The sequence below is a fragment of the Lissotriton helveticus genome, chromosome 11 (assembly GCF_964261635.1).
Source record: "Lissotriton helveticus chromosome 11, aLisHel1.1, whole genome shotgun sequence".
Taxonomy (NCBI): Eukaryota; Metazoa; Chordata; class Amphibia; order Caudata; family Salamandridae; genus Lissotriton; species Lissotriton helveticus.
This window is the reverse complement of record NC_136072.1, coordinates 709,852,095-709,864,214: the sequence shown is the minus strand read 5'-3', so window position 1 is coordinate 709,864,214 and position 12,120 is coordinate 709,852,095. Positions and strand designations below refer to the sequence as shown.

At 44.2% G+C, this 12,120-nt stretch overlaps 12 non-coding genes across 12 annotated transcripts; all 12 read right to left on the bottom strand.

Annotated features, from left to right (window-relative positions):
- Positions 1-569: 569 nt before the first annotated feature.
- Positions 570-651, bottom strand: TRNAS-CGA (transfer RNA serine (anticodon CGA)). Its single transcript has one exon. It is a non-coding gene; the product is annotated as a tRNA-Ser (tRNA).
- A 540-nt stretch (positions 652-1,191) lies between these two features.
- Positions 1,192-1,273, bottom strand: TRNAS-CGA (transfer RNA serine (anticodon CGA)). Its single transcript has one exon. It is a non-coding gene; the product is annotated as a tRNA-Ser (tRNA).
- Positions 1,274-1,817: 544 nt separating this feature from the next.
- Positions 1,818-1,899, bottom strand: TRNAS-UGA (transfer RNA serine (anticodon UGA)). The gene has a single exon. It is a non-coding gene; the product is annotated as a tRNA-Ser (tRNA).
- Positions 1,900-3,046: 1,147 nt separating this feature from the next.
- TRNAS-CGA (transfer RNA serine (anticodon CGA)) lies at positions 3,047-3,128 on the bottom strand. Its single transcript has one exon. It is a non-coding gene; the product is annotated as a tRNA-Ser (tRNA).
- Positions 3,129-3,672: 544 nt separating this feature from the next.
- On the bottom strand, positions 3,673-3,754 carry TRNAS-UGA (transfer RNA serine (anticodon UGA)). The gene has a single exon. It is a non-coding gene; the product is annotated as a tRNA-Ser (tRNA).
- Positions 3,755-4,901: 1,147 nt separating this feature from the next.
- Positions 4,902-4,983, bottom strand: TRNAS-CGA (transfer RNA serine (anticodon CGA)). Its single transcript has one exon. It is a non-coding gene; the product is annotated as a tRNA-Ser (tRNA).
- A 544-nt stretch (positions 4,984-5,527) lies between these two features.
- Positions 5,528-5,609, bottom strand: TRNAS-UGA (transfer RNA serine (anticodon UGA)). The gene has a single exon. It is a non-coding gene; the product is annotated as a tRNA-Ser (tRNA).
- A 1,147-nt stretch (positions 5,610-6,756) lies between these two features.
- On the bottom strand, positions 6,757-6,838 carry TRNAS-CGA (transfer RNA serine (anticodon CGA)). Its single transcript has one exon. It is a non-coding gene; the product is annotated as a tRNA-Ser (tRNA).
- A 544-nt stretch (positions 6,839-7,382) lies between these two features.
- On the bottom strand, positions 7,383-7,464 carry TRNAS-UGA (transfer RNA serine (anticodon UGA)). Its single transcript has one exon. It is a non-coding gene; the product is annotated as a tRNA-Ser (tRNA).
- A 1,147-nt stretch (positions 7,465-8,611) lies between these two features.
- TRNAS-CGA (transfer RNA serine (anticodon CGA)) lies at positions 8,612-8,693 on the bottom strand. The gene has a single exon. It is a non-coding gene; the product is annotated as a tRNA-Ser (tRNA).
- A 544-nt stretch (positions 8,694-9,237) lies between these two features.
- Positions 9,238-9,318, bottom strand: TRNAS-UGA (transfer RNA serine (anticodon UGA)). The gene has a single exon. It is a non-coding gene; the product is annotated as a tRNA-Ser (tRNA).
- A 1,759-nt stretch (positions 9,319-11,077) lies between these two features.
- On the bottom strand, positions 11,078-11,159 carry TRNAS-UGA (transfer RNA serine (anticodon UGA)). Its single transcript has one exon. It is a non-coding gene; the product is annotated as a tRNA-Ser (tRNA).
- Between the last annotated feature and the right edge of the window lie 961 nt (positions 11,160-12,120).

Sequence of the window (12,120 nt, the reverse complement as noted above, 5' to 3'; positions counted from 1 at the left end):
ATTGATTTCGAGACCAACGCCTTAACCACTCGGCCATTGCAGCTCAATGTTGTCGTATACGAGCCATTCGCTGCTCACGTCAGACCGAGACCTAAAAAATAAAGTAACCGAAGGAAGGGGCAGGTACCAGCAGGGCTCTGTTGCCCTCACTTATTTCGCTTGCTTTCATACAATTAATAAAAATAGCAACACGTATCACTCAAAGTGAGTGACAGGGCACAGATGAGCAGTAATCAATCACTGCGCATTTCTACCCTCTTTTCCCTATATTACAGCGCTGGGACTGGGCCCTTAAGTGTACTCAGAAAGAGTCCAAAAGCCTAAACAAGACACTCTACAAAAAAAAAATTACTCTTTTCGTGACTCGTCAAGATCAAGCAGGACAGGTCCAGACTACGAACCCTTTAAACCACCTGCTCTCTAAAACACTTCCAGAATGTTGAAATTGTCGTAATGTTTACATTTAGTTTGAGTTTTTGCTGTTTAATTCTGTGACTTGATGAGGATTGCGTAACGAGAAGTGAACATTTCCTTAACAAACCAAATGGTGTTCATGCAAAATCGCCCGATGCTGCAAGCAGGATGCGAACCTGCGCAGGGAAACCCCATTGAATTTCGAGTCCAACGCCTTAACCACTCGGCCATCGCAGCTCCATGAGTATGATGTCTCTGTTGTCGTATATGAGCCATGCGCTGCTCACGTCAGGCCGAGACCTAAAAAATAAAGTAACAAAAGGACGGGGCAGGAACCAGCAGTGCCCTGTTGCCCTCACTTATTTCACATGCTTTCATACAATTAATAAAAATAGCAACACATATCACTCAAAGTGAGTGACAGGGCACAGATGAGCGGTAATCATTCACTGTGCATTTCTACCCTCTTTTCCCTCTATTACGGCGGTGGCAACGGGCCCTTAAGTGTACTCAGAAAGAGTCCAAAAGCCTAAACAAGACACTCTACATAAAAAAATGACTCTTTTCGTGACTCGTCATGATCAAGCAGGACAGGTCCAGACTACGAACCCTTTAAACCACCTGCTCTCTAAAACACTTCCGGAGTGTTGAAATTGTCTTAATGTTTACATTTAGTTTGAGTTTTTGCTGTTTAATTCTGTGACTTGATGAGGATTGCGTAACGAGAAGTGAACATTTCCTTAACAAACCAAATGGTGTTCATGCAAAATCGCCCGATGCTGCAAGCAGGATGCGAACCTGCGCAGGGAAACCCCATTGAATTTCGAGTCCAACGCCTTAACCACTCGGCCATCGCAGCTCCATGAGTATGATGTCACTGTTGTCGTATATGAGCCATGCGCTGCTCACGTCAGGCTGAGACCTAAAAAATAAAGTAACAAAAGGACGGGGCAGGAACCAGCAGTGCCCTGTTGCCCTCACTTATTTCACATGCTTTCATACAATTAATAAAAATAGCAACACGTATCACTCAAAGTGAGTGACAGGGCACAGATGAGCGGTAATCATTCACTGTGCATTTCTACCCTCTTTTCCCTCTATTACGGCGGTGGCAACGGGCCCTTAAGTGTACTCAGAAAAAGTCCAAAAGCCTAAACAAGACACGCTTCATAAAAAAAAAATACTCTTTTCCTGACTTGTCTAGATCAGGCAGGACATGTCCAGACTACAAACCATTCCTAGCCACCTGCTCTCTGAAACACTTCCTGGGTATAGAAATTGTCTCAATGTTTACATATAGTTTGAGTTTTTGCCGTTTAACTCTGTGACTTGATGAGGATTGCATAACGAGAAGTGAACATTTACTTAACTAAACCAAATGGTGTTCATGCAAAATATCATGACGCTGCAAGCAGGATTCGAACCTACGCGGGGAAACCCCATTGGATTTCAAGTCCAACGCCTTAACCACTCGGCCATCGCAGCTGCGTGAGTATGATGTCACTGTTGTCGTATACGAGCCATGCGCTGCTCACATCAGGCCGAGACCTAAAAATTAAAGTAACGGAAGGACGGGGCACGTACCAGCAGTGCCCTGTCTCCCTCACTTATTTCGCATGCTTTCATATAATTAATAAAAATAGCAACAAGCATCACTCAAAGTGAGTGACAGGGCACAGATGAGCAGTAATCAATCTCTGCACATTTCTGCCCTCTTTTCCCAATATTACGGCTCTGGAATGGGCCCTTAAGTGTACTCAGAAAGAGTCCAAAAGCCTAAACAAGATACGCTACATAACAAAATTACTCTTTTCGTGACTCGTCAAGATCAGGCAGGACATGTCCAGACTACGAACCCTTCCGAGCCACCTGCTCTCTAAAACACTTCCTGAGTGTTGAAATTGTCTTAATGTTTACATTTAGTTTGAGTTTTTGCTGTTTAACTCTGTTACTTGATGAGGATTGCGTAACGAGAAGTGAACATTTCCTTATCAAACCAAATGGTGTTCATGCAAAATCGCACGAGGCTGGAAGCAGGATTCGGACCTGCGCAGGGAAACCCCATTGATTTCGAGACCAACGCCTTAACCACTCGGCCATTGCAGCTCAATGTTGTCGTATACGAGCCATTCGCTGCTCACGTCAGACCGAGACCTAAAAAATAAAGTAACCGAAGGAAGGGGCAGGTACCAGCAGGGCTCTGTTGCCCTCACTTATTTCGCTTGCTTTCATACAATTAATAAAAATAGCAACACGTATCACTCAAAGTGAGTGACAGGGCACAGATGAGCAGTAATCAATCACTGCGCATTTCTACCCTCTTTTCCCTATATTACAGCGCTGGGACTGGGCCCTTAAGTGTACTCAGAAAGAGTCCAAAAGCCTAAACAAGACACTCTACAAAAAAAAAATTACTCTTTTCGTGACTCGTCAAGATCAAGCAGGACAGGTCCAGACTACGAACCCTTTAAACCACCTGCTCTCTAAAACACTTCCAGAATGTTGAAATTGTCGTAATGTTTACATTTAGTTTGAGTTTTTGCTGTTTAATTCTGTGACTTGATGAGGATTGCGTAACGAGAAGTGAACATTTCCTTAACAAACCAAATGGTGTTCATGCAAAATCGCCCGATGCTGCAAGCAGGATGCGAACCTGCGCAGGGAAACCCCATTGAATTTCGAGTCCAACGCCTTAACCACTCGGCCATCGCAGCTCCATGAGTATGATGTCTCTGTTGTCGTATATGAGCCATGCGCTGCTCACGTCAGGCCGAGACCTAAAAAATAAAGTAACAAAAGGACGGGGCAGGAACCAGCAGTGCCCTGTTGCCCTCACTTATTTCACATGCTTTCATACAATTAATAAAAATAGCAACACATATCACTCAAAGTGAGTGACAGGGCACAGATGAGCGGTAATCATTCACTGTGCATTTCTACCCTCTTTTCCCTCTATTACGGCGGTGGCAACGGGCCCTTAAGTGTACTCAGAAAAAGTCCAAAAGCCTAAACAAGACACGCTTCATAAAAAAAAAATACTCTTTTCCTGACTTGTCTAGATCAGGCAGGACATGTCCAGACTACAAACCATTCCTAGCCACCTGCTCTCTGAAACACTTCCTGGGTATAGAAATTGTCTCAATGTTTACATATAGTTTGAGTTTTTGCCGTTTAACTCTGTGACTTGATGAGGATTGCATAACGAGAAGTGAACATTTACTTAACTAAACCAAATGGTGTTCATGCAAAATATCATGACGCTGCAAGCAGGATTCGAACCTACGCGGGGAAACCCCATTGGATTTCAAGTCCAACGCCTTAACCACTCGGCCATCGCAGCTGCGTGAGTATGATGTCACTGTTGTCGTATACGAGCCATGCGCTGCTCACATCAGGCCGAGACCTAAAAATTAAAGTAACGGAAGGACGGGGCACGTACCAGCAGTGCCCTGTCTCCCTCACTTATTTCGCATGCTTTCATACAATTAATAAAAATAGCAACAAGCATCACTCAAAGTGAGTGACAGGGCACAGATGAGCAGTAATCAATCACTGCACATTTCTGCCCTCTTTTCCCAATATTACGGCTCTGGAATGGGCCCTTAAGTGTACTCAGAAAGAGTCCAAAAGCCTAAACAAGATACGCTACATAACAAAATTACTCTTTTCGTGACTCGTCAAGATCAGGCAGGACATGTCCAGACTACGAACCCTTCCGAGCCACCTGCTCTCTAAAACACTTCCTGAGTGTTGAAATTGTCTTAATGTTTACATTTAGTTTGAGTTTTTGCTGTTTAACTCTGTTACTTGATGAGGATTGCGTAACGAGAAGTGAACATTTCCTTATCAAACCAAATGGTGTTCATGCAAAATCGCACGAGGCTGGAAGCAGGATTCGGACCTGCGCAGGGAAACCCCATTGATTTCGAGACCAACGCCTTAACCACTCGGCCATTGCAGCTCCATGTTGTCGTATACGAGCCATTCGCTGCTCACGTCAGACCGAGACCTAAAAAATAAAGTAACCGAAGGAAGGGGCAGGTACCAGCAGGGCTCTGTTGCCCTCACTTATTTCGCTTGCTTTCATACAATTAATAAAAATAGCAACACGTATCACTCAAAGTGAGTGACAGGGCACAGATGAGCAGTAATCAATCACTGCGCATTTCTACCCTCTTTTCCCTATATTACAGCGCTGGGACTGGGCCCTTAAGTGTACTCAGAAAGAGTCCAAAAGCCTAAACAAGACACTCTACAAAAAAAAAATGACTCTTTTCGTGACTCGTCAAGATCAAGCAGGACAGGTCCAGACTACGAACCCTTTAAACCACCTGCTCTCTAAAACACTTCCAGAATGTTGAAATTGTCGTAATGTTTACATTTAGTTTGAGTTTTTGCTGTTTAATTCTGTGACTTGATGAGGATTGCGTAACGAGAAGTGAACATTTCCTTAACAAACCAAATGGTGTTCATGCAAAATCGCCCAATGCTGCAAGCAGGATGCGAACCTGCGCAGGGAAACCCCATTGAATTTCGAGTCCAACGCCTTAACCACTCGGCCATCGCAGCTCCATGAGTATGATGTCTCTGTTGTCGTATATGAGCCATGCGCTGCTCACGTCAGGCCGAGACCTAAAAAATAAAGTAACAAAAGGATGGGGCAGGAACCAGCAGTGCCCTGTTGCCCTCACTTATTTCACATGCTTTCATACAATTAATAAAAATAGCAACACATATCACTCAAAGTGAGTGACAGGGCACAGATGAGCGGTAATCATTCACTGTGCATTTCTACCCTCTTTTCCCTCTATTACGGCGGTGGCAACGGGCCCTTAAGTGTACTCAGAAAAAGTCCAAAAGCCTAAACAAGACACGCTTCATAAAAAAAAAATACTCTTTTCCTGACTTGTCTAGATCAGGCAGGACATGTCCAGACTACAAACCATTCCTAGCCACCTGCTCTCTGAAACACTTCCTGGGTGTAGAAATTGTCTCAATGTTTACATATAGTTTGAGTTTTTGCCGTTTAACTCTGTGACTTGATGAGGATTGCATAACGAGAAGTGAACATTTACTTAACTAAACCAAATGGTGTTCATGCAAAATATCAAGACGCTGCAAGCAGGATTCGAACCTACGCGGGGAAACCCCATTGGATTTCAAGTCCAACGCCTTAACCACTCGGCCATCGCAGCTGCGTGAGTATGACGTCACTGTTGTCGTATACGAGCCATGCGCTGCTCACATCAGGCCGAGACCTAAAAATTAAAGTAACGGAAGGACGGGGCACGTACCAGCAGTGCCCTGTCTCCCTCACTTATTTCGCATGCTTTCATACAATTAATAAAAATAGCAACAAGCATCACTCAAAGTGAGTGACAGGGCACAGATGAGCAGTAATCAATCACTGCACATTTCTGCCCTCTTTTCCCAATATTACGGCTCTGGAATGGGCCCTTAAGTGTACTCAGAAAGAGTCCAAAAGCCTAAACAAGATACGCTACATAACAAAATTACTCTTTTCGTGACTCGTCAAGATCAGGCAGGACAGGTCCAGACTACGAACCCTTCCGAGCCACCTGCTCTCTAAAACACTTCCTGAGTGTTGAAATTGTCTTAATGTTTACATTTAGTTTGAGTTTTTGCTGTTTAACTCTGTTACTTGATGAGGATTGCGTAACGAGAAGTGAACATTTCCTTATCAAACCAAATGGTGTTCATGCAAAATCGCACGAGGCTGGAAGCAGGATTCGGACCTGCGCAGGGAAACCCCATTGATTTCGAGTCCAACGCCTTAACCACTCGGCCATTGCAGCTCCATGTTGTCGTATACGAGCCATTCGCTGCTCACGTCAGACCGAGACCTAAAAAATAAAGTAACCGAAGGAAGGGGCAGGTACCAGCAGGGCTCTGTTGCCCTCACTTATTTCGCTTGCTTTCATACAATTAATAAAAATAGCAACACGTATCACTCAAAGTGAGTGACAGGGCACAGATGAGCAGTAATCAATCACTGCGCATTTCTACCTTCTTTTCCCTATATTACAGCGCTGGGACTGGGCCCTTAAGTGTACTCAGAAAGAGTCCAAAAGCCTAAACAAGACACTCTACAAAAAAAAAATGACTCTTTTCGTGACTCGTCAAGATCAAGCAGGACAGGTCCAGACTATGAACCCTTTAAACCACCTGCTCTCTAAAATACTTCCAGAGTGTTGAAATTGTCGTAATGTTTACATTTAGTTTGAGTTTTTGCTGTTTAATTCTGTGACTTGATGAGGATTGCGTAACGAGAAGTGAACATTTCCTTAACAAACCAAATGGTGTTCATGCAAAATCGCCCGATGCTGCAAGCAGGATGCGAACCTGCGCAGGGAAACCCCATTGAATTTCGGGTCCAACGCCTTAACCACTCGGCCATCACAGCTCCATGAGTATGATGTCTCTGTTGTCGTATATGAGCCATGCGCTGCTCACGTCAGGCCGAGACCTAAAAAATAAAGTAACAAAAGGACGGGGCAGGAACCAGCAGTGCCCTGTTGCCCTCACTTATTTCACATGCTTTCATACAATTATTAAAAATAGCAACACGTATCACTCAAAGTGAGTGACAGGGCACAGATGAGCGGAAATCATTCACTGTGCATTTCTACCCTCTTTTCCCTCTATTACGGCGGTGGCAACGGGCCCTTAAGTGTACTCAGAAAAAGTCCAAAAGCCTAAACAAGACACGCTTCATAAAAAAAAAATACTCTTTTCCTGACTTGTCTAGATCAGGCAGGACATGTCCAGACTACAAACCATTCCTAGCCACCTGCTCTCTGAAACACTTCCTGGGTGTAGAAATTGTCTCAATGTTTACATATAGTTTGAGTTTTTGCCGTTTAACTCTGTGACTTGATGAGGATTGCATAACGAGAAGTGAACATTTACTTAACTAAACCAAATGGTGTTCATGCAAAATATCATGACACTGCAAGCAGGATTCGAACCTACGCAGGGAAACCCCATTGGATTTCAAGTCCAACGCCTTAACCACTCGGCCATCGCAGCTGCGTGAGTATGATGTCACTGTTGTCGTATACGAGCCATGCGCTGCTCACATCAGGCCGAGACCTAAAAATTAAAGTAACGGAAGGACGGGGCACGTACCAGCAGTGCCCTGTCTCCCTCACTTATTTCGCATGCTTTCATACAATTAATAAAAATAGCAACAAGCATCACTCAAAGTGAGTGACAGGGCACAGATGAGCAGTAATCAATCACTGCACATTTCTGCCCTCTTTTCCCTATATTACGGCTCTGGAATGGGCCCTTAAGTGTACTCAGAAAGAGTCCAAAAGCCTAAACAAGATACGCTACATAACAAAATTACTCTTTTCGTGACTCGTCAAGATCAGGCAGGACAGGTCCAGACTACGAACCCTTCCGAGCCACCTGCTCTCTAAAACACTTCCTGAGTGTTGAAATTGTCTTAATGTTTACATTTAGTTTGAGTTTTTGCTGTTTAACTCTGTTACTTGATGAGGATTGCGTAACGAGAAGTGAACATTTCCTTATCAAACCAAATGGTGTTCATGCAAAATCGCACGAGGCTGGAAGCAGGATTCGGACCTGCGCAGGGAAACCCCATTGATTTCGAGTCCAACGCCTTAACCACTCGGCCATTGCAGCTCCATGTTGTCGTATACGAGCCATTCGCTGCTCACGTCAGACCGAGACCTAAAAAATAAAGTAACCGAAGGAAGGGGCAGGTACCAGCAGGGCTCTGTTGCCCTCACTTATTTCGCTTGCTTTCATACAATTAATAAAAATAGCAACACGTATCACTCAAAGTGAGTGACAGGGCACAGATGAGCAGTAATCAATCACTGCGCATTTCTACCCTCTTTTCCCTATATTACAGCGCTGGGACTGGGCCCTTAAGTGTACTCAGAAAGAGTCCAAAAGCCTAAACAAGACACTCTACAAAAAAAAAATGACTCTTTTCGTGACTCGTCAAGATCAAGCAGGACAGGTCCAGACTAAGAACCCTTTAAACCACCTGCTCTCTAAAACACTTCCAGAATGTTGAAATTGTCGTAATGTTTACATTTAGTTTGAGTTTTTGCTGTTTAATTCTGTGACTTGATGAGGATTGCGTAACGAGAAGTGAACATTTCCTTAACAAACCAAATGGTGTTCATGCAAAATCGCCCGATGCTGCAAGCAGGATGCGAACCTGCGCAGGGAAACCCCATTGAATTTCGAGTCCAACGCCTTAACCACTCGGCCATCGCAGCTCCATGAGTATGATGTCTCTGTTGTCGTATATGAGCCATGCGCTGCTCACGTCAGGCCGAAACCTAAAAAATAAAGTAACAAAAGGACGGGGCAGGAACCAGCAGTGCCCTGTTGCCCTCACTTATTTCACATGCTTTCATACAATTAATAAAAATAGCAACACATATCACTCAAAGTGAGTGACAGGGCACAGATGAGCGGTAATCATTCACTGTGCATTTCTACCCTCTTTTCCCTCTATTACGGCGGTGGCAACGGGCCCTTAAGTGTACTCAGAAAAAGTCCAAAAGCCTAAACAAGACACGCTTCATAAAAAAAAAATACTCTTTTCCTGACTTGTCTAGATCAGGCAGGACATGTCCAGACTACAAACCATTCCTAGCCACCTGCTCTCTGAAACACTTCCTGGGTGTAGAAATTGTCTCAATGTTTACATATAGTTTGAGTTTTTGCCGTTTAACTCTGTGACTTGATGAGGATTGCATAACGAGAAGTGAACATTTACTTAACTAAACCAAATGGTGTTCATGCAAAATATCATGACACTGCAAGCAGGATTTGAACCTACGCGGGGAAACCCCATTGGATTTCAAGTCCAACGCCTTAACCACTCGGCCATCGAGCTGCGTGAGTATGACGTCACTGTTGTCGTATACGAGCCATGCGCTGCTCACATCAGGCCGAGACCTAAAAATTAAAGTAACGGAAGGACGGGGCACGTACCAGCAGTGCCCTGTCTCCCTCACTTATTTCGCATGCTTTCATACAATTAATAAAAATAGCAACAAGCATCACTCAAAGTGAGTGACAGGGCACAGATGAGCAGTAATCAATCACTGCACATTTCTGCCCTCTTTTCCCTATATTACGGCTCTGGAATGGGCCCTTAAGTGTACTCAGAAAGAGTCCAAAAGCCTAAACAAGATACGCTACATAACAAAATTACTCTTTTCGTGACTCGTCAAGATCAGGCAGGACAGGTCCAGACTACGAACCCTTCCGAGCCACCTGCTCTCTAAAACACTTCCTGAGTGTTGAAATTGTCTTAATGTTTACATTTAGTTTGAGTTTTTGCTGTTTAACTCTGTTACTTGATGAGGATTGCGTAACGAGAAGTGAACATTTCCTTATCAAACCAAATGGTGTTCATGCAAAATCGCACGAGGCTGGAAGCAGGATTCGGACCTGCGCAGGGAAACCCCATTGATTTCGAGTCCAACGCCTTAACCACTCGGCCATTGCAGCTCCATGTTGTCGTATACGAGCCATTCGCTGCTCACGTCAGACCGAGACCTAAAAAATAACGTAACCGAAGGAAGGGGCAGGTACCAGCAGGGCTCTGTTGCCCTCACTTATTTCGCTTGCTTTCATACAATTAATAAAAATAGCAACACGTATCACTCAAAGTGAGTGACAGGGCACAGATGAGCAGTAATCAATCACTGCGCATTTCTACCCTCTTTTCCCTATATTACAGCGCTGGGACTGGGCCCTTAAGTGTACTCAGAAAGAGTCCAAAAGCCTAAACAAGACACTCTACAAAAAAAAAATGACTCTTTTCGTGACTCGTCAAGATCAAGCAGGACAGATCCAGACTACGAACCCTTTAAACCACCTGCTCTCTAAAACACTTCCAGAGTGTTGAAATTGTCGTAATGTTTACATTTAGTTTGAGTTTTTGCTGTTTAATTCTGTGACTTGATGAGGATTGCGTAACGAGAAGTGAACATTTCCTTAACAAACCAAATGGTGTTCATGCAAAATCGCCCGATGCGAACCTGCGCAGGGAAACCCCATTGAATTTCGAGTCCAACGCCTTAACCACTCGGCCATCGCAGCTCCATGAGTATGATGTCTCTGTTGTCGTATATGAGCCATGCGCTGCTCACGTCAGGCCGAGACCTACAAAATAAAGTAACAAAAGGACGGGGCAGGAACCAGCAGTGCCCTGTTGCCCTCACTTATTTCACATGCTTTCATACAATTAATAAAAATAGCAACACGTATCACTCAAAGTGAGTGACAGGGCACAGATGAGCGTTAATCATTCACTGTGCATTTCTACCCTCTTTTCCCTCTATTACGGCGGTGGCAACGGGCCCTTAAGTGTACTCAGAAAAAGTCCAAAAGCCTAAACAAGACACGCTTCATAAAAAAAAAATACTCTTTTCCTGACTTGTCTAGATCAGGCAGGACATGTCCAGACTACAAACCATTCCTAGCCACCTGCTCTCTGAAACACTTCCTGGGTGTAGAAATTGTCTCAATGTTTACATATAGTTTGAGTTTTTGCCGTTTAACTCTGTGACTTGATGAGGATTGCATAACGAGAAGTGAACATTTACTTAACTAAAACAAATGGTGTTCATGCAAATTATCATGACGCTGCAAGCAGGATTCGAACCTACGCGGGGAAACCCCATTGGATTTCAAGTCCAACGCCTTAACCACTCGGCCATCGCAGCTGCGTGAGTATGACGTCACTGTTGTCGTATACGAGCCATGCGCTGCTCACATCAGGCCGAGACCTAAAAATTAAAGTAACGGAAGGACGGGGCACGTACCAGCAGTGCCCTGTCTCCCTCACTTATTTCGCATGCTTTCATACAATTAATAAAAATAGCAACAAGCATCACTCAAAGTGAGTGACAGGGCACAGATGAGCAGTAATCAATCACTGCACATTTCTGCCCTCTTTTCCCTATATTACGGCTCTGGAATGGGCCCTTAAGTGTACTCAGAAAGAGTCCAAAAGCCTAAACAAGATACGCTACATAACAAAATTATTCTTTTCGTGACTCGTCAAGATCAGGCAGGACAGGTCCAGACTACGAACCCTTCCGAGCCACCTGCTCTCTAAAACACTTCCTGAGTGTTGAAATTGTCTTAATGTTTACATTTAGTTTGAGTTTTTGCTGTTTAACTCTGTTACTTGATGAGGATTGCGTAACGAGAAGTGAACATTTCCTTATCAAACCAAATGGTGTTCATGCAAAATCGCACGAGGCTGGAAGCAGGATTCGGACCTGCGCAGGGAAACCCCATTGATTTCGAGTCCAACGCCTTAACCACTCGGCCATTGCAGCTCCATGTTGTCGTATACGAGCCATTCGCTGCTCACGTCAGACCGAGACCTAAAAAATAAAGTAACCAAAGGAAGGGGCAGGTACCAGCAGGGCTCTGTTGCCCTCACTTATTTCGCTTGCTTTCATACAATTAATAAAAATAGCAACACGTATTACTCAAAGTGAGTGACAGGGCACAGATGAGCAGTAATCAATCACTGCGCATTTCTACCCTCTTTTCCCTATATTACAGCGCTGGGACTGGGCCCTTAAGTGTACTCAGAAAGAGTCCAAAAGCCTAAACAAGACACTCTACAAAAAAAAAATGACTCTTTTCGTGACTCGTCAAGATCAAGCAGGA